This window comes from Ranitomeya imitator, chromosome 1 (genome assembly GCF_032444005.1).
Source record: "Ranitomeya imitator isolate aRanImi1 chromosome 1, aRanImi1.pri, whole genome shotgun sequence".
Lineage (NCBI taxonomy): Eukaryota > Metazoa > Chordata > Amphibia > Anura > Dendrobatidae > Ranitomeya > Ranitomeya imitator.
Genome location: NC_091282.1, coordinates 1,128,723,296 through 1,128,748,143, shown reverse-complemented (window position 1 = coordinate 1,128,748,143; position 24,848 = coordinate 1,128,723,296). Strand labels below are relative to the sequence as shown.

General features: G+C 41.6%; 1 protein-coding gene across 2 annotated transcripts in view; it reads right to left on the bottom strand.

The window, feature by feature from the left end:
• The window catches only part of SCFD2 (sec1 family domain containing 2), a 683,378-nt gene that overhangs the window by 550,994 nt on the left and 107,536 nt on the right, over nt 1–24,848 (bottom strand). The gene's annotated exons all lie outside the window — the stretch shown is intronic.

Here is a 24,848-nt window from a genome sequence, read left to right as displayed (position 1 = left end):
CTTGAAGGACATACACCTCTACATCTCAGCTATAGAAAAGACAAAAAGGAGTGCCAGCCGACACAACTTCTGAGCATATGCAGGGTCGGACTGGCCACCGGAAAACCGGAGGATTCTCCGATGGGCCCAGTCACTGACACCTGCTAGCATACAGGGCTGGCAGCTGCCTAGGGCCCCCACTGCTCCAGGGGCCCCCAGCCAGTGGCTTGTCGCTAGTAGCGGCACACTATGCAGCTGCTATGGGGCCCCTGAGTCAGGTGTGCCCACCTGGTGACAGCAGAGCAGCAGCGGGAGACAGGAGGCAGAAACCTGTCCCCGCTGCTAAAGAGAAATGAATATTCACTCTTCCCCATGCCCCCATGGGCGTGGAGAGGGGTGAATATTCATTTCACTGTTAGCCGCAGGCTGCGGCTAACATACCACAAGTAAAGCTGATGCGACTTCAACGGAGGTGGAGGGGAGCCCCTGCAGGCCGCTAACACTGAGGGCAATCTGGTCTGTTAATCCAGCCCCAAGGCTCCCCTGGACAGATTGTTCTCATATGCGGTGGGCAAGGAGCGATGCCTGCAGCTCCGCTGCCTACGGGAGAAAATGGCAGCGGAGCGGAGCTGAAGGGATCCATCCTGCTTCGTGCCCAGCGCGTCCAGTCTGATAAAGCAGCGCAGCTTGATGACATCAGCATTCAGCGCGCGGCTGTGCCAGAGAGGAAGCTTCCGGCGACGAAGATGCTGCTGGGGAACGTGTGGAGACGTGAGTGGTGCTGTGTGTGTGTCTGCGGGGGAACGTGCACAGATGTGTGTGTGTGTGTGTAGGTGCTGGAGAGGGCAATGATGGGGGTGATGAGGAGAAGGCAATGATGGAGGAGAGGCCAATGATGGGGGTGGTGGGAGAGAAGGCAATGATGGGGGAGGTGGAAAGGATGATGGGGTGGTGGGGCAGGAGGCAATGATAGAGGTGGTGGAACGGATAATGATGTGGGTGGTGGGGGAGAAAACAATCAGAGGTGGCGAAAGGGCAATAATGGGGATCTTGGGGGAAAAGGCAATGATGGAGGTGGTGGGGAAGAAGGCAATGATGGTTGTGGTGGAGGAGAAGGCAATAATGGAGGTGTTGGAATAGGCAATGATGGGGGTGATGGGGAGAAAGCAATGATAGATGTGGTGGAAAGGGCAATGATGGGGGTAGTGGGGGATTAGGCAATGATGGAGGTGGTGGAAGGGGAAATGATCGGGGTGGTGGGTGAGAAGGCAATGATGGAGGTGGTGATGAGGACAATGATGGAGGTGGTGGAGAGGGTAATGAGGGGGCTACATTATATTCTATGAAAGTTGCATTATATTCTATGAGGGGGCTACATTATATTATGAGGGGGCTATCCCAAACCCTGCTACATAATTAAGACGAGTACTCCCTTATATTATACCCTGAAATTAGCTTGCTACCACACAATCGGTGGTCTTGTATTTATTTCTATGTAGCTGCATAGTGGGCCCCAAGAATGATTTTCTCTGGTGGGCCCAAGGTGCTCCAGTCCGACGCTGAGCATATGTATCAGTAAAGGTACTATGTCATTTCACTTACTTCGCAGGGGGAGAGGATCCACTTTTGCCCCCCTCCCCCAATCCAGTTAATTATTCTATTTTCTATTTATGGCATTACGTGATTATAAACAGACTAGATGAATCCTTCTAAACGCTATGTAAAAACAGGGAGTCTTTCTCCGCATGAGTCATCATTAGAACTACATTTCTACATCACTGTAAAGTCCCTGGTAACCCAGCTCCACCTCCTCTTCAACTCCTGACCCAGCTGCACCACTCCTCCCCCTGCCAGAATTTTCACAAGGTTGTAGAATTGTAGTTCTAGTGATGACTCTGCATGGAAAAAGAGACTTCCTGTTTATATATAAAGGTTAGAAGGATTCAGCTATTTATGAATTTATGAATCACATGATGTCATAGACCTAAATGGAAAAGAGAAAAATGAACTGGGTCGACGGGCAAGATGACGAATTTTAAGCACACAGTGCTTTATAATATGATGACTGCAATATATTAAGATGATAAAAACTTTGATGAGAGGAGGGAGAAGTGCTTCATTAACAATTGTCTTCAGTGTAAAGAAGAAGTAGTCCTGGAAGTGAGCCCTGATCTCTCCATCCGCCAGTCTGTGTGGGATTACACGACGATACAGAAGGATCCGCACAAGCCTCTATGCAGAGAAGATCTCTAGTGAATTCTCCACCTCTCTGTTGAGTTCCTCAAAATCCTGCACATAGAAGAATTGATGCTGTTTTGAAGGCAAAAGGTGGTGTCACACCAAATATTGCTATGCTTTATATTCCTGTTTTGTCCATTCACTTTGCATTTCTTTAAATGATAAAAAATAAACTTTTTTATGCTCTTTTGCTTTGCAGCATTTTTTTGCACACCTGCCTAAAACTTTTGCACTGTGCTGTAGTTTATTTTTGCAGGTCTAAAAAGTGCATTAAGGAACGCAATTGTTATTTCTTCTGTTTTCGGAAAGTCTACAACTGCACATTGTGTCTCAATAACCTGCTCTAGGGCTTGAGAATGAAAATTATATAACAATTCTGTGCGGAACTGTCAGACTTTTTGACATGGAACACAATAAAGGAAATAAATCTGTCCACAATGTTTACCAGCTTCTGCAAGCTTCAGAATCAAGGAGTAAATCCTGCAGGAAACACAGGGGTCCTACAAACCAGTCTTACTTTCTACTGGTGACTGACTGAAAGCTTAAAGGGGAAGGGGCTTAACCATCTTTGTATCCTACTGTAGGCAGGGAAGAGGGGAGAGGCTTCTGCTGCAGCAAGTTCTCTTACAGCCAGACACAAAGAAGTGAGGAAAAGAAAGGGAGAAATTGATGATCGCCTGGGGAACACAAAGAAGAATACTTTATATATTTTTCAGCTTTAATTGCACATACGACAAAACAGTATTAAAGAAAAAAAAAAAGAAGATTACGGAGTATTCTCTTTGTTTAGCGCTCCCCTAACAGAATCTGATCCTGGTTTACATTTGTGGCTTGGAACAATATTCACTGTTGCAAAATAGGTATTTGTATCTAACCATGGAAAAATCTTACATTTATGCACCACAAACGATTGTGTCATTTCATTTTTCTCTTTTTCTAAGCGTTTTAGTTTAAAGAAAATAAAAGTGCAAGATAAAAGCAAAGCAGATTGTGGTCTGCCCAACAGCTTTCTTCAAAAGTGCTTAACATTAATCTGTCAAACTGCAGTGTACAAAAGAAGGAAAAAAACTGTATTTCTTTAAACTAAGCATGAATCAACACCTGAAATAACATGTTGCATGCAACATCAGTACAACCGAGTCAGAGGCTCCCGCCAGCTAAAACACGGAGACCTCAGCAAAATGGGGAGCTTGGAGCAGAAGGGTTAACAAAGCAAAGGGCCCGGACTGAATCACTGCAAGCCATGGGCTTCATATAATATGCAACCCCCAAAACCTCCCTGGGAATAGATAGTGTAGTTCTTTCTTCCAGTGGAGCTTACCAGGATCACTTACAGAGCTAAATAATAGCTGTCTTATAATTATGACAAAAACTTCATATATAAACAAGCTATTAAAAAATTAGCTAAAAAAAAAAAAGAAGGGAAATTCTACAATATAAGCAGCCTTTGCCATGCTGAAAACACTGAATGAAATCCTTGGGCCGTTCAGCATCTGGTTCTCATTTCCATTGTGAAATATAAACAAACCTGACATTTGTAATACAGACTGGTGGTGCAGCAGAGTGCCTGTAGGGGGCGCTGTTCACCAGGCTAAGACCAGACACTGTGTCTATACCATGCAGTACTCGCCCTTAGCCAGACAAATTCTTGTGTTAAAAGTACTTAACATTACATAAATCTTCATTTTTAAAAGTCTACTTTCATAGGACTGCAGAAAACGGAACTTTCGTGTTTTGCTAAACTTTGAATACATTGTTTGGGTTATTTCCACTCATGGTCACTTCTGCCATCTTATCTTTGGCGACGTTCTCGTAGTCATCTCCCAGGGGACTGCATTTTGCCGCCACCCTGGAGTAGAACTCGCCAGGGTCTCCGATCCGGATTTGATCGTCGGCAGAAGAGCAGTTCCCGGTTATCTACATATAACTGTATTTGTATCTTTTAGACACAATTACAAATAAAGAAATTAGCGTTGGCACTCGGGCAGAGGAGAGCTCATCTCCCCACCATGATGAGCAGCGGCGTGATGAAATAGCCTCATCACACTGCCCACATCAGAGGCGAAGATGCCAGGGCAGGAACGACGTACGCTCCAATTCATCCAAGACTCTTCATAGCCATGCTTCACGGGATCGGTGGAGGACATGGCGGTCGGTGGAGGACATGGCGGTCGGTGGAGGACATGGCGGTCGGTGGAGGACATGGCGGTCGGTGGAGGACATGGCGGTTGGTGGAGGACCTGGCGGTCGGTGGAGGACATGGCGGTCGGTGGAGGACATGGCGGTCGGACCCCCAGTGATTAGAAAATGAATCCTCTAGTGACTAAGGGATAGCTTTAAACTTTAGGGAAACCATGTCTGACCCTGCTGTCACTGCCCACCTTCAGAATCACTGCAGTAATTTTTTTTTATTATGCCTTTCCTAATTTCAGCAGTGGGCTAAAGAGGGAAGGTTATGTCAGAGGAGAGCACAACTTCCGAGAGATCGTCTGCAGATCCATCCAGCATCGTTCTTAGCTACAATTTTACCCACCATTATCTTTTTCATGTCTGTTCTTTGCCAACATCTTGTGGGTTTTATATGACTGGGTTCACACTTTGCAATCACACCAAAATGAAGGTGCACCATGCCAGAGTGGAAAGTGGTTTCACAATGTCATCATTTATAAAACTAGACAAGTCCATTGAGTTCAACGTATAGCTGAAAATGAAGAAAAACCCCATGAAGCAGACACGAATATAATGGGAAAAATGCCATCCTGACTCCACATACAGCACTCAGACAAGCTGCCTGGGTACATGTCCTATCCCACAATCTAAGGCCCCAAACCTGTAATATTACATCTATAAAGAAAGGCCTCCAGACCCTCCCTGTACCCTTATAGTGAATCAACCATTACAACGTCATGTCACAGTCTCACTGCTCTTACAGTAAAGAATCAATAAAGAATCGCTGTCTGTGATTATGAGTAAACCTTCTTTCCTCTAGAATCTTTTTTCTGCCAGGGGCTATTTGGATATTTATACCATCCTTCGGGGGCCGTACAAATTCCGCCCACAAAGTGCATCCTGACTCCGACACTGGTTTCAGGACGTAATCTTGCATTGCATGCCCTTCAGTGTTCAGTAGTGAACACTGCGTGTGCTAACAGAGCAAGAACAAATTAATGAGCTGGTGGCAATCAAAATACAGCTCCCTGCCCAAGAATGTGGTCCCTGAGAATCTGCTCGAGGGCCTGATAAAAGGTCATCGTGGGCCGTAAATGGCCCTGGGGCCTGAGGTTCCCCACCTCTGCTCTAGATGTAGTAAATGCCCCCTTATCATCACAGCAGGCCTGGGTGTAAAAAGATCATTGGAACGATCTCTGTACGGTCCTTTAATATAGTTGTACTACTGCAGTTTCAAAATGCATCTGAAAGCAGTTCCATAGTTATAGGAGCTGTATACCTTTGATTACAATATTTAAAATCGTATGTAGTTTGAGCAAAAAATCATTTTCGCACTTGGGATTTACTATACTTTTTGCATTGTTTGCTTTCTATAGCTTCTGTGTTGCAATGCCCAATGTTGGATGCAGAATAAGTTAACTCACGGGGGATGGGAAGAAAAACATTAGACTCGAACAAAGAAGACCCAGGAAAACATACTCAGAAGGGAGGTAAGAACATTTCTAAAACAATCCACAGCGAGGAGATTGGAACAAAACAAAATCCTCTAAACTGCATGCTCGCAAACGCCAGAAGCCTGACAAACAAGATGGAAGAACTAGAAGCAGAAATATCTAAAGGTAACTTTGACATAGTGGGAATAACCGAGACATGGTTAGATGAAAGCTATGACTGGGCAGTTAACTTACAGGGTTACAGTCTGTTTAGAAAGGATCGTAAAAATCGGAGAGGAGGAGGAGTTCGTCTCTATGTAAAGTCTTGTCTAAAGTCCAATTTAAGGGAGGATATTAGCGAAGGGAATGAGGATGTCGAGTCCATATGGGTCGAAATTCATGGAGGGAAAAATGGTAACAAAATTCTCATTGGGGTCTGTTACAAACCCCCAAATATAACAGAAATCATGGAAAGTCTACTTCTAAAGCAGATAGATGAAGCTGCAACCCATAATGAGGTCCTGGTTATGGGGGACTTTAACTACCCGGATATTAACTGGGAAACAGAAACCTGTGAAACCCATAAAGGCAACAGGTTTCTGCTAATAACCAAGAAAAATTATCTTTCACAATTGGTGCAGAATCCAACCAGAGGAGCAGCACTTTTAGACCTAATACTATCTAATAGACCTGACAGAATAACAAATCTGCAGGTGGTCGGGCATCTAGGAAATAGTGACCACAAAATTGTAGAGTTTCACCTGTCTTTCACTAGGGGGACTTGTCAGGGAGTCACAAAAACATTGAACTTTAGGAAGGCAAAGTTTGAACAGCTTAGAGATGCCCTTAATCTGGTAGACTGGGACAATATCCTCAGAAATAAGAATACAGATAATAAATGGAAAATGTTTAAGAACATCCTAAATAGGCACTGTAAGCAGTTTATACCTTGTGGGAATAAAAGGACTAGAAATAGGAAAAACCCAATGTGGCTAAACAAAGAAGTAAGACAGGCAATTAACAGTAAAAAGAAAGCATTTGCACTACTAAAGCAGGATGGCACCATTGAAGCTCTAAAAAACTATAGGGAGAAAAATACTTTATCTAAAAAACTAATTAAAGCTGCCAAAAAGGAAACAGAGAAGCACATTGCTAAGGAGAGTAAAACTAATCCCAAACTGTTCTTCAACTATATCAATAGTAAAAGAATAAAAACTGAAAATGTAGGCCCTTTAAAAAATAGTGAGGAAAGAATGGTTGTAGATGACGAGGAAAAAGCTAACATATTAAACACCTTCTTCTCCACGGTATTCACGGTGGAAAATGAAATGCTAGGTGAAATCCCAAGAAACAATGAAAACCCTATATTAAGGGTCACAAATCTAACCCAAGAAGAGAAGCGAAACCGGCTAAATAAGATTAAAATAGATAAATCTCCGGGTCCGGATGGCATACACCCACGAGTACTAAGAGAACTAAGTAATGTAATAGATAAACCATTATTTCTTATTTTTAGGGACTCTATAGCGACGGGGTCTGTTCCGCAGGACTGGTGCATAGCAAATGTGGTGCCAATATTCAAAAAGGGCTCTAAAAGTGAACCTGGAAATTATAGGCCAGTAAGTCTAACCTCTATTGTTGGTAAAATATTTGAAGGGTTTCTGAATAATGTTATTCTGGATTATCTCAATGAGAATAACTGTTTAACTCCATATCAGCATGGGTTTATGAGAAATCGCTCCTGTCAAACCAATCTAATCAGTTTTTATGAAGAGGTAAGCTATAGGCTGGACCACGGTGAGTCATTGGACGTGGTCTATCTCGATTTTTCCAAAGCGTTTGATACCGTGCCACACAAGAGGTTGGTACACAAAATGAGAATGCTTGGTCTGGGGGAAAATGTGTGTAAATGGGTTAGTAACTGGCTTAGTGATAGAAAGCAGAGGGTGGTTATAAATGGTATAGTCTCTAACTGGGTCGCTGTGACCAGTGGGGTACCGCAGGGGTCAGTATTGGGACCTGTTCTCTTCAACATATTCATTAATGATCTGGTAGAAGGTTTACACAGTAAAATATCGATATTTGCAGATGATACAAAACTATGTAAAGCAGTTAATACAAGAGAAGATAGTATTCTGCTACAGATGGATCTGGATAAGTTGGAAACTTGGGCTAAAAGGTGGCAGATGAGGTTTAACAATGATAAATGTAAGGTTATACACATGGGAAGAAGGAATCAATATCACCATTACACACTGAACGGGAAACCACTGGGTAAATCTGACAGGGAGAAGGACTTGGGGATCCTAGTTAATGATAAACTTACCTGGAGCAGCCAGTGCCAGGCAGCAGCTGCCAAGGCAAACAGGATCATGGGGTGCATTAAAGGCCCCTTCACACTCAGCGACGCTGCAGAGATACCGACAACGATCCGGATCGCTGCAGCGTCGCTGTTTGGTCGCTGGAGAGCTGTCACACAGACAGCTCTCCAGCGACCAACGATCCCGAAGTCCCCGGGTAACCAGGGTAAACATCGGGTAACTAAGCGCAGGGCCGCACTTAGTAACCCGATGTTTACCCTGGTTACCAGCGTAAAAGTAAAAAAAAAAAAAACAGTACATACTTACCTACCGCTGTCTGTCCACGGCACTCTGCTTCTCTGCACTCCTCCTGTACTGGCTGTGAGCACAGCGGCCGGAAAGCAGAGCGGTGACGTCACCGCTCTGCTTTCTGGCTGACCGACGCTCACAGCCAGTACAGGAGGAGTGCAGAGAAGCAGAGTGCCGTGGACAGACAGCGGTAGGTAAGTATGTAGTGTTTGTTTTTTTTTACTTTTACGCTGGTAACCAGGGTAAACATCGGGTTACTAAGCGCGGCCCTGCGCTTAGTTACCCGATGTTTACCCTGGTTACCAGTGAAGACATCGCTGGATCGGTGTCACACACGCCGATCCAGCGATGTCCACGGGAGATCCAGCGACGAAATAAAGTTCTGGACTTTGTTCAGCAACCAACGATCTCCCAGCAGGGGCCTGATCGTTGGTCGCTGTCACACATAACGATTTCCTTAACGATATCGTTGCTACGTCACAAAAAGCAACGATATCGTTAAGGATATCGTTATGTGTGAAGGTACCTTAAGAGAGGTCTGGATACACATGATGAGAACATTATACTGCCTCTGTACAAATCCCTAGTTAGACCGCACATGGAGTACTGTGTCCAGTTTTGGGCACCGATGCTCAGGAAGGATATAATGGAACTAGAGAGTACAAAGGAGGGCAACAAAATTAATAAAGGGGATGGGAGAACTACAATACCCAGATAGATTAGCGAAATTAGGATTATTTAGTCTAGAAAAAAAACGACTGAGGGGCGATCTAATAATCATGTATAACTATATATGGGGACAATACAAATATCTCGCTGAGGATCTGTTTATACCAAGGAAGGTGACGGGCACAAGAGGGCATTCTTTGCGTCTGGAGGAGAGAAGGTTTTTCCACCAACATAGAAGAGGATTCTTTACTGTTAGGGCGGTAAGAATCTGGAATTGCTTGCCTGAGGAGGTGGTGATGGCGAACTCAGTCGAGGGGTTCATGAGAGGCCTGGATGTCTTCCTGGAGAAGAACAATATTGTATCATACAATTATTAGGTTCTGTAGAAGGACGTAGATCTGGGGATTTATTATGATGGAATATAGGCTGAACTGGATGGACAAATGTCTTTTTTCGGCCTTACTAACTATGTTACTATGTAACTAAGAATCAGTCAGTGAGCTCATTGGGTTTATCTGACATGTTGCACCGCAAGGCTCTGTATTTCCCCTGCACATTCACGTATGATGTAGTTGTTAGTCGTAAATCAGCTGAGAGGAGCTCAGAAACAAAGAAAAGCATAAATATTTTCATCAGACTGACGAAAAAGGTTGTTACGCTTTTGTCTTTTTCTGAGCTCCTCTCAGCTGATTTACGACTAACAACTATATCAAACGTGAATGTGCAGGGGAAATACAAAGCCTTGCGGTGCAAAATGTCAGATAAACCCAATTTCAATTTAGTTCAAAATACATGCGTTTCAGTTATAGAAAAAAAATCTGCCTATAAGTGACAACCCATTTAATGGCCACACAGCTGAGTATGTTCACATGATTTTCTGAAAAATGGCAATTCAGAATTCTGGTGTGCACATAACCTGATGCAGTGAAACAGCAATTTACATGGCAAGGCTCGTTAAAGGGTCGATATTGAAATTTAGGTGGCACTAGAGTTCTAGTCATCTTCCTCTCTGAAGAGACAATTTACATACAGTATATAAACTTTTCAATTAATTTAGGTGCGATTAATATAACATGTCATGTAAGACTCAAGTCATATCTCAGAACGTGAAGATGCATAAATTAAGTTTTTTATAAAACATTTTTATTGTCCAAAATTATTAAAATATTTTACATTTTTTCAATATCAATCTGTAATAGTCATATTTGTACTGACCCACAACATAAAGCTATAGCGTTATCGTTATTGCACGCTTAACAGCAGAAAAAAATAATAGCACACAAACAACGGAATTTATGTTTTTTGCACCCCCATAAAAAAGAAATAATGTACATATGGCTCATTCCCCATGACTCAACATCCAGAAACGTCAGTGGCTGGATGAAAGATGCAAGAGTCTGTCTGGATCCCAGAAACTCACTAAGCTTTCATACACACACTGATTACAAGCAAACAGGTCACAGATGAGGAGAAAATAGGAGCAAACAAGTATACTAGAAGAAGTGTATCTTTTATTAATAATTTCAAAGGAAAACATATGTACCCAAAAGTACCATAACAAAAGTCTGAGTAAAAAACATATGCAGGGAGAAAAACAGAGAAACCAGGGAACCAACAATTGCAACTGCCCGACTGTGCATACAGAATAAAGTGCCTAGTGCAATAGAATACCAAGATGGCAAGCCAACCCCTCACAAAATAGATGCCAAATGCATAAATCCAAAATGGGATCACAGGGGGGCATAGACTTACCACAGGCAGAAGCTGAAGGACCCTGGGCCAGGTGTGTATAGCTCTGATGCGCCTTTCATGTGTCTAATGCACCGCTTTCTAAAGGGGAATACACAAATGCAGCTACAAAGACCTTTTATGGTCAAGTGGTAGAGCCCATGGTACAGAGATGACCAATAGCAGTGGTTGGAATCGGCGCCTGCGCACTGCTCACCCAAGGCCCCGGCAGATACACCGGACAGATTTCCACTGGTCTAATCTCCATTCCTTGTGTTCTTTAGCCCAAACAAGTCTCTTCTGCTTGTTGCCTGTCCTTAGCAGTGGTTTCCTAGCAGCTATTTTACCATGAAGGCCTGCTGCACAAAGTCTCCTCTTAACAGAACTCTGTGTGGCATTGACCTGGTCTCTAAACTGAGCTGCTGTTAACCTGCAATTTCTGAGGCTGGTAAATTGGATAAACTTATCCTCAGAAGCAGAGGTGACTCTTGGTCTTCCTTTCCTGGGGCGGTCCTCATGTGAGACAGTATCTTTGTAGTGCTTAATGGGTTTTGCCACTGCACTTGGGGACACTTTCAAAGTTTTCCCAATTTTTCGGACTGACCTTCATTTCTTAAAGTAATGATGGCCACAAATTTTTCTTTACTTAGCTGCTTTTTTCTTGCCATAATACAAATTCTAACAGTCTTTTCAGTAGGACTATCAGCTGTGTATACACCAGACTTCTGCTCAACACAACTGAGGGTCCCAACACCATTTATAAGGCAAGAAATCCCACTATTAAACCTGGCAGGGCACACCTGTGAAGTGAAAACCATTCCCGGTGACTACATCTTGAAGCTCATCAAGAGAATGCCAAGAGTGTGCAAAGTAGTCATCAAAGCAAAAGGTGGCTACTTTGAAGAACCTAGAATATAAGACATATTTTCAGTTGTTTCACACTTTTTTGTTAAGAATATAATTCCACATGTGTCAGTTCATAGTCTTGATGCCTTCGGTGTGAATTTACAATTTTCATAGTCATGAAAATACAGAAAAATCTTTAAATGAGAAGGTGTATCCAAACTTTTGGTCTGTACTGTATATATATATATATATATATATATATATATATATATATATATGTGTATATATATATATATATATATATATATATATATATATATATATACACACAGTTTTGCTCAACAATTTACATACCTCAACAGAATTTTTGCTTACTTGGCCTTTTTTCAGAGAATATGAATGATAACACCAAAACTTTTTCTCCACTCATGGTTAGTGGTTGGTTGAAGCCATTTATTGTCTAACTACGGTGTTTTCTCTTTTTAAATCATAATGACAACCCAAAACATCGAAATGACCCTGATCAAAAGTTCCCATACCCAGGTGATTTTGCCCTGACAACATGCACAGAATTGACACAAATGGGTTTGAATGGCTACTAAAGGTAACATCCGTGACCTGTTTGCTTGTAATCAGTGTGTGTGTATAAAAGCTGAGTGAGGTTCTTTGATGCCGACAGACTCTTGCAGCTTTCATCCAGCCACTGATGTTTCTGGATTGTGAGTCATGGGGAAAGTAAAAGAATTGGCAACAAATCTATGGGAAAAGGTAGTTGAACTGTATAAAACAGAAAAAGGATACAAAAATATATCCAAGGAATTGATAATTCCAGTCAGCAGCATTCAAACTGTGATTAACAAATAGAAAATCAGGGGCTCAGTAAAAACAAAACCACGGTCAGGTAGACCAACAAAAACTTTGTCCACAACTGCCAGGAAAATTGTTTGGGATGCAAGGAAAAACCCACAAAATAGCATCAGCTGAAATACAGGACTGTGATAACTAGCACTGTGGCTGTTTCAAGATCCACAATAAGGAGGCACTTGTAGAAAAATGGGCTGCATGGTCGAATCGCCAGAAGAAAGCTATTACTGCACAAATGCCACAAAGTATCTCTCCTACAATATGCAAAACAGCACAGAGACAAGCCTCAAAACTTCTGAAACAAAGTAATTTGGAGTGAAGAGACTAAAATAGAACTTTTTGGCCACAGCCATAAATGTTACATTTGGAGAGAGGTCAACAAGGTCTATGATGAAAGGAACACCATTCCTACTGTAAGCATGGAGGTGGATTACTGATGTTTTGGGGATGTGTGAGCTACAAAGGCACAGGAAAAATGGTCAAAGTTGAAGGAAGGATGAATGCAGCACATTATCAGCAAATACTGGAGGCAAATCTGCACTCATCAGCCTGGAAGCTGCGCATGGGACGTACTTGGACGTTCCAACATGACAATGATCCAAAACACGAGGCCAAGTCAACCTGTCATTGGCTACAGCAGAAAAAAGTGAAAGATCTGGAGTGACCATCACAGTCTCCTGACCTCAATATCATTGAGCCACTATGGGGAGATCTCAAGCGTGCAGTTCATGCTAGGCAGCCCAGGAATTTACATGAACTGGAGGCTTTTTGCCAAGAAGAGTGGGCAGCTTTACCATCTGAGAAAATAAAGAACCTCATCCACAACTACCACAAAAGACTTCAAACTGTCACTGATGTTAGAGGGGGCAATACATGTTTTATGAAATGGGGTATATGACCTTTTGATAAGGTTCATTTGGATGTTTTGGGTTATCATTAGGATTTAAAAAGAGAAAATACAGTAATTTGACAATAAATGGCTTCACTCAACCACTAACCATGAGTGGAGAAAAAGTTCTGGTGTTATCTTTAATATTCTCTGAAAAAAGGCCAAGAAAGCAAAAATTCTGCCGGGGTATATAAACTTTTGAACACAACTATATATACAGTGGGTACGGAAAGTATTCAGAGTACTTTAAATTTTTCACTCTATTTCATTGCAGCCACTTGGTAAATTCAAAAGAATTCATTTTTTTTCTCATTAATGTACACTCTGCACCCCATCTTGACTGAAAAAACAGAAATGTAAGTTTTGCAAATTTAGTAAAAAAAAAGAAAAACTGAAATATCACATGGTCATTTCCATTGTGATCCTCCTTGAGATGGTTCTACTACTTCATTGGAGCGCAGCTGTGTTTAATTAAATTGATAGGATTTGATGTGGAAAGGCACACACCTGTCTATATAAGAACTCACAGCTCACAGTGCATGTCAGACTAAATGAGAATCATGAGGGCAAAGGAACTGGCCAAGGAGCTCAGAGACAGAATTGTGGCAAGGCACAGATCTGGCCAAGGTTACAACAGAATTTCTGCAGTACTCAAGGCTCCTAAGAGCACAGTGGCCTCCATAATCCTTAAATGGAAGAAGTTTGGGACCACAAGAAGTCTTCCTAGACCTGGCCGTCCAGCCAAGCTGAGCAATAATGGGAGAAGAGCCTTGGTGAGAGGTAAAGACGAACCCCAAGATCACTGTGGCTGAGCTCCAGAGATGCAGTAGGGAGATGGGAGAAAGTTCCACAAAGTCAACTATCACTGCAACCCTCCAACAGTTGGGTCTTTATGGCTGAGTGCCCTGACAGAAGCCTCTCCTCAGTGCAAGACATATGAAAGCCTGCACAGAGTTTGCTACAAAACACATGAATGACTCCCAGACTATGAGAAATAAGATTCTCTGGTCTGATGAGACGAAGATAGACGTTTTTGGTGATAATTCTAAGCGGTATGTGTGGAGAAAACCAGGCACTGCTCATCACCTGCCCAATACAATCCCAACAGTGAAACATGGTGGTGGAAGCATCAAGCTATGGGGATGTTTTTCAGCTGCAGGGACAGGACGACTGGTTGTCATTGAAGGAAACATGAATGCGGCCAAGTACAGAGATATCCTGGATGAAAACCTCTCCCAGAGTTCTCTGGACCTCACACTTGGCCAAAGGTTCACCTTCACCTTCCAACAAGACAATGACCCTAAGCACACAGCTAAAATAACAAAGAAGTGGCTTCAGAACAACTCTGTGACCATTCTTGACTGGCCCAGCCAGAGCACTGACCTAAACTCAATTGAGCATCTATAGAGACCTGAAAATGGATGTCCACCAACGTTCACCATCCAACCTGAAGGAACTGGAGAGGATCTGCAAGGAAGAATGGCTGAGGATCCCCAAATCCAGGTGTGGAAAACTTGTTGCATCATTCCCAAAAAGACTCATGGCTGCACTAGCTCAAAAGGTGCTTCTACTCAATATTGAGCAAAGGGTCTTAATACTTATGACCACATGATATTTCAGTTTTACATTTTAAAAAAATTTGCAAAAATTTACTATATTTCTGGGTTTTTTTCAGTCAAGATGGGGTGCAGAGTGTACATTAATAAGAAAAAAATGAATGTTTTTGAATTTACCAAATGGCTGCAATAAAACAAAGAGTGAAATATTTAAAGGGGTCTAAATACTTTCCACACCCACTGTGGAACAATCAGTGATGGTATGGGGAGCCATATCATCTGCTTGTGTAGGTCCACTGTGTTTTATCAAGACCAAAGTCAGCACAGCCGTCTACCAATAAATTTTAGAGCACTTCATGATTCCCTCTGCCGACAAGCTATTTGGAGATGGAAATTTCATTCTCCAGCAGGACTTGGTACCTGTTCACACTGCCAAAAGTACCAATACCTGGTTTACAAACAAAAGTATCACTGTGCTTGATTGGCAGCAAACTCGCCTGACCGTACCCCCCACAGAGAATCTATGGGGTATAGTCAAGAGGAAGATGCGAGACACCAGACCCAACAATGCAGACGAGCTGACGGCTGCTATCAAAGCAACCTGGGCTTCCATAACATCTCAGCAGTGCCACAGGCTGATCGCCTCCATGCCACGCCGCATTGATGCAGTAATTTATGCAAAATGAGTCCCGACCAAGTATTGAGTGCATTTTCTGAACATACATTTCAATTGGCCGACAATTCGGATTTTAAAATCATCTTTCAAGCTGGTGTTATAAAGTATTCTAATTTATCGAAATAATGACTTTTGGGTTTTCATTGGTTGTAAGCCATAATCATCAACATTAACAGAAATAAACACTTGAAATAGATCACTCTGTTTATAATGACTCTATAGAACAGGGGTGTCAAACTGCATTCCTCAAGGGCTGCAGACAGGTCATGTTTTCAGGATTTCCTTGTACTGCACAGGTGATAATTTAATCACCTACACACATCATGATTACAGCACCTTGTGCAATGCTAAGGAAATCTTGAAAACACGCATGGTTTGCGGCCCTCGAGGAATGCAGTTTGACACCCCTGCTATAGAATATATGAGTTTCAATTTTTTGTATTGAAGAACTGAAATTTACTTGTTGATGATATTCTAATCTTGTGAGAAGCATCTGTATATATACAGCTCTGACAAAAATTAAGAGACCACTGCACAGTTTTACAAAAATCCGCTTATCTACATGTCTGACAGCCATTCCATTCCAGTGTCAGTTGAATTCCAACCAGAGTACACCTCATTCTACTTAATGTGCTTCTTGTTAGGTGATCACCTGAACCAAATCTTATTTAAGAAAGGAAAAAAAATAAAAAACCCTGCTGTGGTGTTCACAATCCTCTTGCAATATGACAAGCTGGATGGCAACACAAGTGCTAGTAATAGCCCAAAATTAATAGGAATGAAAAAATAACTTTTGACCATGCCAATGGAGTTGGAAAGAAAAGTCGTGAGTGAGGAAAAAAAGGGCTCAATTCTGGCTTTACTAGCTGAGGGACACAGTGAGCTTCATGCTGCCTCCATCCTTAAAATTTCTAAGACGGCAGTCCATTACAACAAGGTCAAGCAGCAGACATTGGGGACAGCAACGCTTCAGACCAGCCGAGGGCGAAAATGACTCTTCACTGACCGGGATGACCGTCATCTTATTCGAATGTCACTCAGCAACCGCAGGATGACATCAAGTGACCTACAAAAGGAATGGCAAATGGCAGCTGGGGTGAAGTGCACGGCAAGAACAGTTTTTAACAGGCTCCTAGAGGCAGGACTCAAGTCATGTAAAGCCAGAACAAAGCCTTTCATCAATGAGATGCAAAGGAGAGCTAGGCTGAAGTTTGCCAAAGACCATAAGGATTGGACCATAGAGGACGGGAGTAAGGTAATCTTCTCTGATGAGTCTAAATTTCAGCTTTGCCAAACATCTGGTCGTCTAATGTTTAGACGGAGAACCGGAGAGGAGTACAAGCCACAGTGTCTTGCACCCACTGTGAAATTTGGTGGAGGATCGATGATGATCTGGGGATGTTTCAGCAAGGCTGAAATTGGACAGGGTTATCTTTACGGAGGACGTATGAATCAAGCCGCATACAAGGTTATCCTGGAAAAACAGTTGATTCCTTCTGCTCAGGCAATGTTCCCCAACTCTGAGGAATGGTTTTTCCAGCAGGACAATGCGCCATGCCACACGGCTAGGTCAATCAATGTGCGGATGAAGGACCACCACATCAAATCCCTGTCATGGGCAACCCAATCTCCAGACCTGAACCCCATTGAAAACCTCTGGAATGTAATCAAGAGGTTGATGGTCAAAAGCAATCAAACAAAGAAGAACTGCTTATATTTTTGCACCAGAAGCAGTGTGAAAGACTGGTGGAAAGCATGCCAAGACGCATGAAAGCTGTGATTAAAAATGGTTATTCCAAAAAATATTGATTTCTGAACTCTTCCTGTGTTAAAACATTAGTATTGTTGTTTGTAAATGATTATGAAATTGTTTTCTTAGCATTATTTGAGGTCTGCAAGCAATGTATTTTTTGTTATTTTGACCATTTCTCATTTTTTGAAAATAAATACAAAATTTAGTGCTTGGAAATTTGAAGACATGTTGTCAGCAGTTTATAGAAAAAAAAGAAAAATTTACATTTTACTCAAAAATATATCTATAAAGGAAAATCAGACAAACTGAAAATTTAGCAGTGGTCTCTTAATTTACTTACATTTTAACAATTACAAAAAGGAAAGTGGGCCAATGCAAAAGTTTGGCCACCAATGGAGATTTATGCGCTCAGATAACTTTGACCAAGGTTTCAGACCTTAATTAGCCTGTTAGGGTTATGGCTAGTGATGAGCGAGTGTGCTCATTACTCGGGTTTTCTGAACATGCTCAGGTGTTCTCTGAATATTTTGGGAGTGTTCGTAGATTATGTTTTTGTACCCGCAGCTGCATGATTTGCTGCTGCTAGATAGCCTGAAAACATGTGGTGATTCCCTAACAAACAGGCAATCCCTGCATGTGTTTTGTTGTCTAACAGCCACAAATCATGCAGCTGTGGAGACAAAAACATAATTTACGAGCACGCCCAAAATACTCAGAGAACACCCGAGCATGCTCGGAAAACCCGAGTCAGAAGCACACTTGCTCATCATTAGTTATAGTTTACTCACCATCATCAGTAGGAAGGAACACGTTATGTAAATTTCCCAGCTTTATAAAAAAAATTGCGCCAAAAAAACCATCAGCCATGGGTTCTTCTAAGCAGCTGCCTAACACTCTGAAAATGAAAATGATGGAAACATGCAAAGAAGTAGAAGGCTAGAAGAAGATAACAAAAAACGTTTTTAAAGTTGCCCTATCCTCAGTTCGAAATGCAATTAAATAATGGCAATTAAGGGTAACAGTGGAGGACAAGAGAAAGTCTGGAAGACCAAGCAAAATTTCAGTGACAGCGGTTTATAGGATTGTTAGAGAGGAAAATCAGAACCCCCGCTTGACTGCAAAAGACCTTCAGAAAGATTAAGCAGACTCTGGAATTGTGGTACATTGTTCTACTGTTCAGAGACACCTGCACACATATGGCCTTTATGGAAAAGTCAACAGAAGAAAACCTCTCCTACGTCCTCACCATAAAATTCATAGTCAAAAGTATGTAAAAGATCATCTAAACAAGCCTGATGCATTTGGAAACAAGTCCTGTAGACTGATTAGGATAAAATAGAACTCTTTGACCACAATGAGAAAAAAAGCACATAATTTCAGGAAAAGACCATCTTCCCAACCATTAAGAATGGGGGTGGATCATTCATACTTTGGGGTTGTATTGCATCCAATGGCACAAGGAACATTTCACAGGTGAAGAGAAGAACGGATTCAGTAACATTTCAACAAATTCTTGATGCAAACCTAACACCATCTGTAAAAAAAAACCCTGAAGTTGAAAAGAGGATAGCTTAATCAAATAGCTAATGACCTAAAACATAAGTCAAAATCCACAATAGACTATCTCAAAAGGCATAAGCTGAAGGTTTTACAATGGCCCTCACAGTCCGTTGATCTGAACATCCGTGAAAATCTGTGGCTAGACCTCAGAATAGCAGTGCATGCAAGACAACTCAGTCTCAGAACTGGAATAATTTTCCAAGGAAGAATGTATTAAAATCCCTCAAACAAGAATTGAAAGACTCTTGTCTGGCTACATAAAGCGTTTCCAAGCTGTGATACTTGGAAAAGGAGGTGTTACTTGCTACTAACCATGCAGGGTGCACAAACTTTTCTATCTGTCCATTTTTATTTTAGTCATTTTTAAAATGTAAAACATGACAATATTTTTTTGCCTAAAATCTAAAGGAAATGTGTCATCTTTAACTTTAGGCCTTTTAGGGATCATTTCATCGTCAACTTGCTTAACCGTTCACAATAACAGAAATTTTGACAAGGGGTGCCCAGACTTTCACATTTCACTGTATTCCCTGTGCTTGTTACATGGGGAATGAATATGAAATATATGAATATAATAGGGGAGTGAAAACATATCCCATATAAAACAGGAGTCTATTAAATATGGAAAATATGTAAATAAGGCATGATTATATTCCCCGTGCTTGTTATGTGGGGAATGAACATGTAATACATGTAGATTACAGGGATATGAACACATATTCCATATAAACACTGTAAACTATATTCCCTGTGCTTGTTAGGCGGGGAATGAACATGGAATATAAGAACAGTGGGAAAAATAAGTATTTAATACTCTGCCGATTTTGCAAGTTTTCCCAGCTACAAAGAATGGAGAGGTCTGAAATTTTGTATCATAGGTACGATTCAACTTTGAGAGACAAAATTTTTAAGAAAAATCCAGAAAATCACATCGTATAAGTTTTACATTATTAATTTGCATTTTATTGCATGAAATAAGTATTTCATACAACAGAAAACAATACTTAATATTTGGTACAGAGATTTTGTTGACAATTACAGAGGTCAGATGTTTCCTGTAGTTCCTGACCAAGTCTGTACACACTGCAGCAGGGATTTTTGGCCCTCTCCTCCAAAGAGATCTTCTCCAGATCTTCCAGTTTTCGGTGCTGTCGCTGAGCAACATTGAGTTTCAGTTCCCTCCATAGATTTTCTACTAATGGTAAAGCTTGAGACTGTGGTCCCAGCTCTCTTCAGGTCATTGACCAGGTCCTCCCTTGTTGTTCTGGGCTGATCCATGACCTTTCTCAGAATCATCCTTACACCACAAGGCAAGATCTTGCATGGAGCCTCAGACCAAGAAAGATTGACCGTCATCTTGTGTTTCTTCCATTTTCTAATAATTGTGCCAACTATTGTTGTCTTCTCACCAAGCTGCTTGCATTTAGTCCTGGAGCCCATTCAAGCCTTGTGTAGGTATACAATATTGTCCCTGGTGTCCTTAGACAGTTCTTTAGTTTTGGCCATGGTGGAGAGGTTGAAGTGTGATTGTGTGGACAGGTGTCTTTTCTACAGTTAACGAGCTCAAACAGGTGCAATTAATACAGGTAACGAGTGCGGAGTAGGAGGGCTTCTTAACCCCTTTACCCCCAAGTCTGTTTGCACCTTCATTACCAGGTTAAATTTTACAATTCTGACCAGTGTCACTTTATGTGGTAATAACTCTGGAATACTTCAACGGATACCATGGATTCTGAAAATGTTTTTTCGTGACATATTGTACTTCATGATAGTGCTAAAATTTATTTGATATGACTTGGGATTATTTGTGGAGAAAAAACAGAAATTTGGTTAAAATATTGCAATTTTAAAAATCTTAATTTTTACGCCCTTAAGTCAGAGAGTTATGTCACGAAAAATAGTTAAAGATAACATTTCCGACATGTCTACTTTACATCAGCAACATTTTTAAACATTTTTTTTTATTAGGAAGTTACAAGGGTTAAAAGTTGACCAGCGATTTCTAATTTTTCCATCAAAATTTACAAAACCATTTTTTTAGGGACCACATCACATTTGAAGTGACTTTGAGAGACCTATATGACAGGAAATATCCAAACGTGACACCATTCGAAAAAACTGCACCCCTCAAGGTGCTCAAAAACACATTTGAGAAGTTAATTAACCCTTTAGGTGTGCTTCACAGGAATTTTTGAAACATGGAAGGAAAGATTAACATTTAACTTTTATTTTTTTTTATTTTCTTTTTACAAAAATAGTAATTTTTTTTTTTATTATTATTTTTGCAAGGGTAACAGAAAAAAAATTAACCCCAAAATTTGTTGTGCAAATTCTCCTGAGAATACAGACATCCTAAAAGTGGGGGAAAACCACTGTTTCGGGGCACGGCAGGGCTTGGAAGTAACATTTGACTTTTTGAATGCAAAATTTGCTGGAATAATAATAATAATAATAATTTTTATTTATATAGCGCCAACATATTCCGCAGCGCTTTACAAATTATAGACGGGAATTGTACAGACAATAGACATTACAGCATAACAGAAATATAGTTCAATACAGATACCAGGAGGAATGAGGGCCCTGCTCGCAAGTTTACAGACTATGAGGAAAAGGGGAGACACGAGAGGTGGATGATAATAATTGCTTTAGTTATTCGGACCAGCCATAGTGTAAGGCTCAGGTGTTCATGTAAAGCTGCATGAACCAGTTATCTGCCTAAGTATGTAGCAGTACAGACACAGAGGGCTAATACTGCATAAAGTGTATGAGAACATGATGCGAGGAACCTTTTTTTTTTTTTTTTTATAAATAGGCCACACAGGGATCGTTAGGTTAATGCATTGAGGCGGTAGGCCAGTCTGAACAAATGAGTTTTTAGGGCACGCTTAAAACTGTGGGGATTGGGGATTAATCGTATTAACCTAGGTAGTGAATTCCAAAGAATCGGCGCAGCACGTGTAAATACCTGGAAAGCACCTGGAATAATTAGCGGATGCCATGTCGCATTTGTAAAGCCTCTAATGTGCCTAACCAGTGGAAAACCTCACAAGTGACATCAATTTGGAAACTAGACCCCTGAAGGAATGTATCTAAATGTGTGGTGAGCATTTTGAACCACCAGGCGCTTTACAGAAGTTTATAACAGTGAGCTGTGAATTTTTTTTTTTTTTTTTTTAAATCGCGTTTCTCCCACAAGAATGTTTTTCTAGCACACAATTTAGCAATTTCACAAGAGTAACAGGAGAAAATGGACAAAAAAATGTGTTGCACAATTTCTGCTGAGTACGCAGATACCCCATATGTGGGGAAAAACTACTGTTTGGGTGAACGGCAGGCCTTAGAAAGGAAGGAATGAAGTTTTGCAACAGAGACATTGATGGAATGGTCAGCAAACACCATGTCACGTTTGGAGAGACCCTGATGTGCTTAGGCAAACAGTGGAAACCCCCCACAAGTGACTCCAATTTGGAAACTACACCCCTTAAGGAATGTATCTAGATGTGTGGTGAGCACCTTGAACCCTTAGGTGCTTCACAGAAGTTTCTAATGTAGAGCCGAGAAAAAAACAAATTAAACATCTTTACCACAAAATTATTTTTTCACCAAATCTTTTATTTTCATGAGGGCAACAGGACACAATGGACCCCAAAAATTGTTTTTCAATTACTTTTGAGTACACAGATAACCCATATGTGGTTGAAAACTACTTTTGAGGTACAGTGCCAAAGTCAGAAGGGAACAAGCGCCATATCGGAGTTTAGATTTTGCTGGACTAGTTTGAGGTTGCCATGTCATATTGGCATTGCCCCTGAGGCACCAGAACAGCAGAATCCCTATAAGTGTCCTCATTTTAGAAGCTACACTTCTCAATGAATTCAATGATCATATTGACACCACTGCTCAGCTTGCTGCTGGGAGTTGCAGGTGATATTTCCATTTCCCCCTGTTGAGGCTTGGAGCTATAGTAGTCGACTATCATCCTCCTTGGTGTTGCTGGAGGACATCTGTGTTACATCTTTGAGTCTTCCTATGATAAGTGTACCCCTTGTTTGTCTTCCCCAGCTGTCTTTAGTGGTAGTGGGGATTTACTAGTGCTCATTCTGTCCTTCCCTATGCAGCACGGTGGCTCAGTGGATAGCACTGCAGCCTTGCAGCGCTGAAGTCCTGGGTTGAAATCCCACCAAGGACAACATCTGCAAAGAGTTTGTATGTTCTCCCCGTGTTTGAGTGGGTTTCATCCGGGTGCTCCGGTTTCCTCCAACATTACAAAGACATACTGATAGGGAATTTAGATTGTAAGCCCCATCGGGGACAACGATAAAAATGTGTGCAAACTATAAAGCGCTGCAGAATATGTTAGAGCTATATAAAAATAAAGATTATTATTGTTATTATTGCCAGGGTAAGGCAGGGATTAGGTTCCTGCTCTGCGATAGGTGCAGAACCCATTTAGGGACATTTAGGGCAGACAGTGATCTGCCCAGGGGTCTCCACTCCCCCCTTTCCTAGTGTTGGGTTCCCTTCCCCTTATCCTTTCGTGATGCACTTAGTCTTTCCTACACTGTGCATGACACACATTTATCCGGTGCTCTATGCTCAGCACTTACATTGGGGTTTCCATCTACATTGCTCAGTGACATGATTCAAATTAAATCTCAGAGGGATCCATTCACGATTATGAGGAAGAAGAGTTACCTCCGTCCTTTTCAGAGGTACACAAAACTGGCCGATGGCACAGGCTGGGAGGAGGGGGTGTTCTTCAGTGGTGCGGGGGTTCAGCTGACATTTTCTAAAAGCCCGAAGCCCCCGCACTTCCATGGTTTACATTGTGGTGGACTCCGGGTAAATGGCCGCCGGGGTCAGCGCATGCGCAGATGGAGATCTCAGCACCATGATCTCGTCTTGTAAAAAAAAAAAAATCCTGAATTGCTGGGTTTTGTTCATTCTGCCTCCCAAAATTCAAAATCGAAAGCAATCAAAAAATGTAATGTGTCCAGAAATCGTACCAATAAAAAAATCAACTCATCCCACAAAGAACTAGCCCTCACATGACTGATGGCCGAAATATAGAAAAATTATGGCTCTCAAAATATGGCGACAGGAGAGTTTTTGCAATAAAAAGCTTCTTAGTATGTGACAGCAGCCAAACATAAAAACCCGATATAAGTCACTGTAATCGCACCGACCGAAGAATAAAGTCGTCTAATCACTTATACCACACGAGGAACGTAATCTTGACAGAACTGCTGAGTTTTTGCAGCATAAGAACTTCCGCCACAGCTGATCTGCAGGAGTGCCGAGTGTTGCCCCAAGAAGTGATCGTATATTGATGGCCTATTGAAATGACATGTCGTCAATAAAATAGCGGCGAAAGACTTTCATTTTTCACAAACCCTTTTAAGCCACAAACCATCTGTGTCCTTAAGGCTTCTTTTACACATACCGTGTTTTTTGCGGCCCGTTATTGCTGGTCTTTTTTGCGGGCCGTATTGCCGCAATTTTCAAGGTCTGCTGCAATAATGGACAGCAAAAAACTTGCGGACTGCCGTTTTCCAGGTCCCCAATACTATAGCAAAAGTATTGGGGAAAAAAACAGTGGTCCGCAAAACAGGAAGTGACGGGGCCACATTGATTTACAAAAGGGGCTGTGTCCGTAATCCGTGAAAAAGATTGAGCCATCTCGATATTTTTTCACGGCCGTAAATATGGCCATCACAGCCGTATGGCGCACAGTGGAATTATTGCAGCCCCATAGAAATCTATTGGGGCCGAAAAAATCACAGCAAGTGTAAAACCAGCCTAAGGGTAAGAGTTGAACTTCATTTTTAGTCCAGTACAGAAGTAGTATCACTAACAAGAAAATAACCTGAGTCAGA